Raw genomic sequence first — 9,975 nt, 5'->3', positions numbered from 1 at the left:
ACGCCTACAGTAGCGTTATATATATTTGATTTCTGGTTGATCTGCTGGTGGCTGTACTTGCTGCAGTGCATCTACTATCAAATTGGGAGCAATTTGGAGTCAGACTTGCGACCACTGTGTTTTAGTGACGCACATATCCATCGCAAAGACCGAAGTGGGAAAATTTATTAGGGCCCGGGGTTGTATTTCAACTAGGCACAGTCTGCCATTTCCTTTTTTATTTTACGTTTATTTTTTTCATAACTCAGCGTCATCTCATCTGGCATAGTAGTGTGCTGTAATACTTGGCTAGAAAATAGCCATAGCAATAGGATAGCATCGTTTGGTTTTAAAAACTAAAAAACACAAAAAAAAAAAAAAAAAAAAAAAAAAAAGTTAAAAAAAAAATACAAGTTATAACTCTCATTTTCAAAATGTTTAACCCGAGGGCTAGGGGTAGAGGACGAGGGCGGGGACGTGGGCGTCCAACTACTGCAGGGGTCAGAGGCCGTGGTCCTGGGCGGGGTGAGACACCACCTGCTTATGAGGGAGCAGGGGAACGCCGCAGAGCTACACTCCCTAGGTTCATGTCTGAAGTTACTGGGAATCGTGGTAGAGCACTGTTGAGGCCAGAACAGTGCGAACAGGTGATGTCGTGGATTGCCGACAATGCTTCGAGCAATTTGTCCACCAGTCAGTCTTCCACGCAGTCCACCCATGTCACCGAAATCGGCACTCCTCCAGCTCCTGCACCTCAGCCTCCTCCCCCCCAGTCTGCCCCCTCCCAGCAAAATTTGCCATTTGAACCGGCATACTCTGAGGAACTGTTTTCTGGACCCTTCCCACAGTCACAAACCACTTGTCCGGTTGCTGATGAGCAATTTTCCGATGCCCAGGTTTTCCACCAGTCGCAGTCTGTGGGTGATGATGACCTTGTTGACGTAGTGGAAGAAGTGTGTAAAGAGGTGTCTGACGATGAGGAGACACGGTTGTCAGACAGTGGGGAAGTTGTTGTCAGGGCAGGAAGTCCGAGGGGGGAGCAGACTGAGGGATCGGAGGATGATGAGGTGACAGACCCAAGCTGGGTTGAGAGGCCGGGTAAACACAGTGCTTCTGAGACGGAGGAGAGTCCTCGACCAGAACAGGTTGGAAGAGGCAGTGGTGGGGCCAGACGGAGAGGCAGGGCCAGAGCTGGTGCATCAGCGCCAAATGTGTCAACTAGTGAAGCTCCCGTGGCGAGGGCTCCTGCGGCGAGGGCTAGATTTTCAGAAGTCTGGAGGTTCTTTAAGGAAACACCGGATGACCGACGGACTGTGGTGTGCCACATTTGCCAAACCAGGATCAGCAGGGGTTCCACCACTACTAGTTTAACTACCACCAGTATGCGCAGGCATATGAATGCTAAACACCCCACTCAGTGGCAACAAGCGCGTTCACCTCCGGCCGTGCACACCACTGCTCCTTCCCCTGTGTCAGCTGATAGTCAGCCCCCTGCCCAGGAGCCTGCCACAAAAACCCCATCGTCACCTCCACGATCCTCCACAGCATCCACCAGCGTTCAGCTCTCCATACCCCAGACGCTGGAGCGGAAACGCAAATATAGTGCAACCCACCCGCACGCCAAAGCCCTTAATGTGCACATCTCCAGATTGCTAAGCCTGGAGATGCTGCCCTATAGGCTAGTAGAGACCGAGGCCTTTCGCAGCCTCATGGCGGCGGCCGCCCCTCGGTATTCGGTCCCCAGCCGCCACTACTTTTCCCGATGTGCCGTCCCAGCCCTGCACCAGCACGTGTCAGACAACATAATCCGTGCCCTGACCAACGCCGTTTCTGACAAGGTCCACCTGACCACGGACACGTGGACGAGTGCTGCCGGGCAGGGCCACTATATATCTCTGACGGCACATTGGGTGAACTTGGTGGAGGCTGGGACCGAGTGTGACCCTGCGGCTGGTCATATACTGCCGACGCCGAGGATTGCGGGGCCTACCTCGGTCCAGGTGTTTGAGGCCTACTATGCCTCCTCCTCCTCTCACCCCTCCTCCACCTCCTCCTCCGAACGACCATCCGTGGGCATGGCGCCATCAGTCGGTAGCTCTAGGCACAGCAGCAGTGCCGTCGCTAAGCGACAGCAGGCGGTGCTCAAACTGCTGAGCCTAGGCGATAAAAGGCACACCGCCCAAGAACTATTACAGGGCATCACGGCGCAGACTGATCTGTGGCTGGCACCGCTGAACCTGAAGCCAGGCATGGTTGTGTGTGACAACGGCCGTAACCTGGTGGCGGCTCTGCAACTCGGCAGACTGACACATGTGCCATGCCTGGCCCATGTGTTAAATCTGATAGTTCAGCGTTTCCTCAAGACATACCCCAATCTGTCTGATTTGCTCACGAAGGTGCGCCGCATCTGTGCGCATTTCAGGAAGTCCAGCACAGATGGACTACTCTCAGGGCAGCGCAGCGCCGCCTCCAACTGCCCGCTCACCGACTGTTGTGCGACGTGCCCACGAGGTGGAATTCAACACTGACCATGTTATCCAGAGTTTACCAGCAGCGCCGAGCGATTGTAGACTGCCAGATGTCAACTTCCACCAGAACTGGTAGTCAGGTCAGTCAGCTTCCTCAAGTCTACAATGAGGAGTGGACGTGGATGTCTGATATCTGTCAGGTGCTGAGTAACTTTGAGGAGTCAACACAGATGGTCAGTGGCGATGCCGCCATCATCAGCCTCACCATCCCGCTGCTTGGCCTGTTGAAAAACTCTCTGGTCAGCATGAAGTCGGAAGCTTTGCGCTCCTCACAAGAGACAGGGGAAGAAGATTCCCTTGTTGATAGCCAAAGCACCCTTAGGTCTGTTTCTCAGCGCATATCGGAGGAGGTGGAGGTGGAGGAGGATGAGGAGGAAGAGGAGGAGAATGTTGGCGAGACACAAGAGGGGACCATTGTTGAGTCCTACACTGTTGAGCGTGTATGGGCAGAAGAAGAGGAGTTGGAGGAGTTGGAGGAGGAGGAAATGGACAGTCAGGCCAGTGAGGGGAGTGAATTCTTACGCGTTGGTACTCTGGCGCATATGGCAGATTTCATGCTAGGCTGCCTATCCCGTGACCCTCGCCAGCACCGATTACTGGGTGTTCACTCTCCTGGACCCACGGTACAAGCAAAATCTTTCCACTCTCATCCCTGGAGAGGAAAGGAGTGTGAGAATGCATGAATACCAGCAGGCCCTGGTGCACAAGCTGAAACAGTATTTCCCTTCTGACAGCGCTAGCGGCAGAGTGCGTAGTTCTGCGGGACAAGTAGCGAGGGAGAGTAGGCGAGCAGGCAGCTTGTCCAGCACTGGCAAGGGTACGCTTTACAAGGCTTTTGCCAGCTTTATGTCACCCCAGCAAGACACTGTCACCTGTCCCCAGTCTCGGCAGAGTAGGGCTGATCTTTACAGAAAGATGGTGAGGGAGTACGTAGCTGACCATACCATCGTCCTAAATGATCACACAGCTCCCTACAACTACTGGGTTTCAAAGCTGGACATGTGGCACGAACTGGCGCTCTACGCCTTGGAGGTTCTTGCCTGCCCTGCCGCTAGCGTCTTGTCAGAGCGGGTTTTCAGTGCAGCTGGTGGCATCATCACCGATAAGCGTACACGCCTGTCGACTGACAGCGCTGACAGGCTGACGCTTATCAAGATGAATAAAGCATGGATTTCTCCTAATTTCAAATCTCCAGCAGGTGAAGGAAGCTCAACCTGAATAATTTATCCACTCCTCCTCCTCCTCATTTTCCTCCTTCTCCTCCTCTTTCTACAGTAAAGCAGAGGAAACTGGCTGTTTTTTGACAGGGCCCACTGGCTCTAGGTATAGTACTTTATGCATTTAATTTTTCTGGAGGGCCACCGACACGGTCCTCTGTTTTAAACAATTTTTGGGAGTGCCACATACAGGCACTCAATCTATTCAATTTTTCTGGAGGGCCACCTTTCCGGTCCTCTGTTTTAAACAATTTTTTGGGACTGCCACATACAGGCACTCAATCTATTCCATTTTTCTGGAGGGCCACCTACCTGCTCCTCTGGTTTAAAAACTTTTTTGGACTGCCACATACAGGCACTCAATCTATTCCATTTTTCTGGAGGGCCACCTACCTGCTCCTCTGGTTTAAAAACTTTTTTGGACTGCCACATACAGGCACTCAATCTATTCCATTTTTCTGGAGGGCCACCTACCTGCTCCTCTGGATTGAAACATTTTTTGGACTGCCACATACAGGCACTCAATCTATTCCATTTTTCTGGATGGCCACCTACCTGCTCCTCTGGTTTGAAAACTTTTTTGGACTGCCACATACAGGCACTATCCAAATTGAATTGTCTCCATAGCAGCCTCCACACGTTGTCTCCATTGCTACCTCCAAAAGTCGTCCATATAGCTGCCTCCATACATCGTCCCTTTATCAAACGAGGTTTGTCAGGCCGAAATTTGGGTTGTTTTCATGGATTCCACATCAAAGTTGTTAACTTTGTCGCCACCCTGCTGTGTTATCCACAAAATACACTGGCAAACTTTTACCATTTACGGATATTATTTCAGCGCTTCTTGCGCATCTGTTTACATTCCCCTCACCCGCCATATCCTAAACTTATAAGAACGCTACTACACTTGATCTTATACAAAAGGTTCTTAGAAGTGCTGTTTGGGGAGTAGCCTAGAGACAGGGGCTTGGATTGGCGAAAGCTCGCCTAGCAGCGGAGCGCCAGCTCCATGCGCATCATGCGCTTCTTGCGCATCTGTTTACATTCCCCTCACCCGCCATATCCCAAACTTATAAGAACGCTACTACACTTAACTTGGTGCAGGCTGGGACCGAGTCTGACCCTGGGGCTGGTCATATACTGCCGACGCAGAGGATTGCGGGGCCTACCTCGGTCCAGGTCTCAAAGGCCTACTATACCTCCAAATCCTCCCACCCCTCCTCCACCTCCTCCTCCTCCGAATTACCATCCGTGGGCATGGCGCCATCAGTCGGTAGCTCTAGGCACAGCAGCAGTGCCGTTGCTAAGCGACAGCAGGCGGTGCTCAAACTGCTGAGCCTAGGTGATAAAAGGCACACCGCCCAAGAGCTATTGCAGGGCATTCCACATCAAACTTGTTAACTTTGTCGCCACCCTGCTGTGTAAGCCACAAAATATACTGGAAAACTTTTTTCATTTACGGATATTATTTCAGCGCTTCTTGCGCAGATGTTTACATTCCCCTCACCCGCCATATCCCAAACTTATAAGAACGCTACTACACTTGATCTTATCCGAAAGGTTCTTAGAAGTGCTGTTTGGGGAGTAGCCTAGAGACAGGGGCTTGGATTGGCGAAAGCTCGCCTGGCAGCGGAGCGCCAGCTCCATGCCAAGAACCAACTAACATAGTTTTAACAGCAGCACCTTTAATCTACTACTAGTTCACTGCCTCCATACATCGTCCCCTTATCAAACGAGCTGTGTCAGGCAGAATTTTGGATTGTTTTCATGGCTTCCATGTTAACTTTGTCGCCACCCTGCTGTGTAATCCACAAAATATACTGGCAAACTTTTATCATGTACCAATATTATTTGAGCGCTTCTTGCTCACCTCCTTTGGTTCCTCTCTGCTACCCATTGGTTTGAAGCCTGAGTCCATTTAGGGTATGTCGCCATGCCACTCTCTAGCCTTCCGCTGCTGCCGCTGCCTCTGCATGCCGTCCCCTATAGTGTCAGGGTCAATTATTGGATGTTTTAGATGCTATCTAGCTTCATTCTGTCACTCTGTCATGGCCATGCTGTTGCCCATAATTTTGGCATAATGGTGCATTTAAGCAGCCTCAGAGGCATCCATGCATGCTGCCCCTGCTGTTTCCTGTCCATTTCCGTGGTGTTTCCATCCTTTTCTGAGGTTCCCAGGTGTTTGGCCAAGCTTCCCTGTGCAGAGCCTTGGTCCCCTTGAAAAATGCTCGAGTCTCCCATTGACTTCAATGGGGCTCGTTACTCGAAACGAGCACTCGAGCATCGGGAAAAGTTCGTCTCGAATAACGAGTACCCGAGCATTTTAGTGCTCGCTCATCTCTAGTTTTAATATATTATTTTTTGGTATTTTTTACCCTTTGCTTATGGAATAGGATTCCGCTATCATTAAAGTAGTGGGGGGGGGTATGCGTTTTGCCATGTTTAAGGATGAAAACGACCTCTTTGCACATGCATCTATACAACTTTGAACACCCACCACTTACTCATGCTTGGGCTCTGTTGTATTGGGTATCTACTACGATTCCCTATGTCTATATGCCATATATGTCACTTCCGCGTCCTTGGGAATGAACCTTTTTCTTTGGGTTTTTAAATGTTTTTAATAGTCCTTTTGTACACTCAATAAAGATTGAATTCCCTTTGCATCTGCTCTCTCTTGTCTGACTTTATTAAATGGTATACATGTTACAATGATAGTCCTGTTGGGAGTTGGACGATGGTGTCCAGTCCATCTGTCAAATTAGACTTCCTCTGCCTTTGTTTCATGGCAGATCATCAAATAGGAGAACATTTAAAACATAGTATTACAAGTAACAAGTTTGAAATAGAACCAAAAACAACCTGTGTCATTAGGGAGTCATCTAATTGTCTGTTTATATACTTAGGGGGGTGCTGTCTGAGTTTATATTTTTTTTATGCGCTTGGCATACAAGGGGGCTGGCTGTATACTATATGGGGCTGGCTGTATACTACAGGGAGCTGGCTGCCTATATACTACATGGGGCTGGCTGTATACTACATGGTGCTGGCTTTATACTACATGGTGCTGGCTGTATACTACTTGGGGCTGGCTGTATAGTACATGGGGCTGGCTGTATACTACTTGGGGCTGGCTGTATAGTACATGGGGCTGGCTGTATACTACTTGGGGCTGGCTGTATACTACTGGGGGCTGGCTGAATACTACAGGGGGCTAACTGATTGTATAACTCAGGGGGCTGGCTGTATACCTCAGGGGGCTGGCTGACTGTACACTACAGGTGGCTGGCGGGCTGTATACTACATGGTGCTGGCTGTATACTACATGGGGGTTGGCTGGCTGTATATTACACCCTCTGATTTTTCTTGAGTCAATAGCTTTTCCCAGTTTTTGGTGGTAAAATTAAGGGTCTTGGCTTATACTTGGGTCGGCTTACACTCGAGTATGTACGGTAACACCAACATTCCCTATACATATTTTATAAAGTACAAAAAAGCTAATTCACAAAAAAAACCACATATTGGTATTGCTGCATCCGTAAAAAATATTTGCAATAAATCAGTAACATTATTCGACCTTCATCGGTGAATGCTGAAGAAACAAAACCCCAAAAAACTTGCCAAAAATGTAAATTTTTCACTGTACATTTTTAAATCCTGTAAAACAATAAAAGGGTTAACAAACTTCATAAAAGTTGTTTTACATACATTGAAAGGTGTAGTATCTATAATGGAGCCATTTAGGGGGTTTTATTTTTATTGAAGCCTCTCAAAGTGATTTGAAATCTGAGCAGGTCCATCAATAGCAGGATTTTGTGTTTTTTATTGAAATGTAAAAAAGTCCCACCTAAAATTCAAAGCCTCATAACCTCCTACAAAAATGAGAGGATGCATAAGAAACCATGACAACATAAAGCAGACATTTGGTAAATGTTAGTTTAAAAGTTTTGTTGCTGTTATGACACTGTGTAGAAAAAATAGAACATTTAGAATTTCAAAAAATTATGTTTTCCAAATCTTCACTAAGTATAATTTTTTATAAATAAATGCATATCACCAAAACTTTTCGACTAACATGAAATACAAAGTGTCACGAGAAAAAAAAAATCAAAAAGGTATAACCACCTAGGCACACAGCCCTATGGGGGATGTATATATGGCCGACATAAATATGTCGGATATACATCCCCCATAGACGGCAATGGGTGCAGGGAACCCTTGAGAGTGGTACAGTGCAGCACAAGTGCGGCACTGTACCGTTCCGTACCCCGTGAAAAGATATGACATATCCTACCTTTTCCCGGAATACGGCGCTCTGCCCCATGTTTCTCTATGGAGAGGGACGGGGGTGAGCAGCCGTGCTACGGTATGGCGGGCACAAGTTAGTGTGAATGTAGCCTTGTAGTGGCACAGGGCAGATTTGAAAATAGGTGTAAGGAATATGAAGAGTGGCTTCGGTGGTAAAGGGTTAAGAGACTACAAACATAACTACCAGAGTACCAGGCACATGCGATTGAAGAGGGCCCAGAAGATGAGCAGTTGAGTTGAGTTCTCCTCAACTTAAAAGCAGGCTCAGTTCCTAAATTTGCATCGGTGCTCATGTTTTTTTAGTTTATATCCCTGAATTCCTCTGGATATCAAAATTAAAAACAATTAAAACAAAGCAGTAAAAGGTAGGGGGTGGTGATTAATTGTGGTCCGAAAATATTTAAGACTCTACAACTTTATAGACATTGATTTCCTTTGCATTTGTTCATGAGGTTGCTTAGCACATCCTTGTTCCTAATACTATATATAAAAGGGTTCAGCATTGGTGTTACCGCTGTATACAATATGGACACCACTTTGTCCGTTTTGTAAGAGTCACCCAAATTTTTTTGGAGTGTGACCTTAGATATATGAACATAATAGGTCCATAGTAGAGAGTAACAACAGTTAGGTGGGAGCCACACGTGGAGAAGGATTTCTGCTTTCCCTGGGCTGAATTAATTTTCCATATTTTGAAGATAATATGAACATATGATATTAAAGTCAATAAGAAAGAAAACATAGCAATAATTCCTCCTGTGACATAGGTATATAACTCATTAATAAAGGTATCTCCACAAGACATTTGGACCATAGCAGGTACTTCACAAAAGTAGTGGTTCACATAAGGACAATTGCAAAATGGGAGTTGGAATGTCAGGGACACCTGTATAAAAGCGTTTACGAATCCAACACTCCATGAACCAATCGATAGATTGAGACAAAACATCTTGCTCATGATGCTGTTATAATGCAATGGTCTACAAATAGCAACAAATCTATCATAAGCCATGACAGCAAGTAGTATACATTCGGTAGCACCCAAAGCTATGGAGACATACATCTGTGTGGCACAACCCAACGAGGAAATGCTTCTGTCTTTGGTCAAGGTGTTCATTAGAAGGACAGGAACGATGGAGGAGGACAAGCTGATGTCAATAATCGAGAGGTTGGTCAGAAAAAAGTACATGGGGCTGTGTAGCCTTGGACTTATTCTCACAACTATGAACAGCAGAAGATTTCCTGATACCATCAATACATACATGATCAATAGCATTGTAAAGTAGACAACTTGTAGGTGGGGGACATTGGACAACCCAAGTAAGATGAACCTTTGTGAAATAGTCTGATTTCTTTCTTCCATAAGATTCTGGAAATAATTCAAAATATAAGACACACACAATACTTAAAAACCTATTAATATTCTAATTAAAGGTGTTTCAAGATGAAAATACTGGGTTGGGTAGGTGGATTGAAGGATTGAAGTTATAACTAAAGTTACAGCTCTTGTAGTTTTTCTACAGGTCTAGTGGTGAAAATCAACACTTATGACCAATATTATGGAAAGGCCATAAATGTTCATTCCGTAATAACTGTAATAACTCTCCAGAAGAGAACCGGATACTGTAATGCTCACATATCACCATGGCCAGATCATCTCTTCAGTTTCTACAGTTCATAGTTCTGTAAATTCTACCTTTGTTAAGAGGTCATTTTTTCATCACAAAGTTACTTTCTCATTTACCTTTTTAATTTTTTTATGGACAAGAAGATACCATGGCCAATGTATGATTCAACTTTCTGGCGTACAATTCAGAAGTTTTTTGTTGTACAGTGTTAAAGTAAGTGGTCGTTTGCAATAAGAAGTATGGCCCAGGCAGAAGAATAGAATGTGGCCATTGTCTTTGATGGAAAACAGTGAACAATGGAAGTCATAGCCCAAT

General features: G+C 46.4%; 1 pseudogene; it reads right to left on the bottom strand.

Annotated features, from left to right (window-relative positions):
* Window positions 1-8,448: 8,448 nt before the first annotated feature.
* On the bottom strand, window positions 8,449-9,395 carry LOC140070047 (olfactory receptor 5AR1-like; annotated as a pseudogene).
* Window positions 9,396-9,975: the final 580 nt, after the last annotated feature.

This window comes from Engystomops pustulosus, chromosome 7 (assembly GCF_040894005.1).
Source record: "Engystomops pustulosus chromosome 7, aEngPut4.maternal, whole genome shotgun sequence".
Taxonomy (NCBI): domain Eukaryota; kingdom Metazoa; phylum Chordata; class Amphibia; order Anura; family Leptodactylidae; genus Engystomops; species Engystomops pustulosus.
This window is presented reverse-complemented; position numbering and strand designations above follow the sequence as displayed.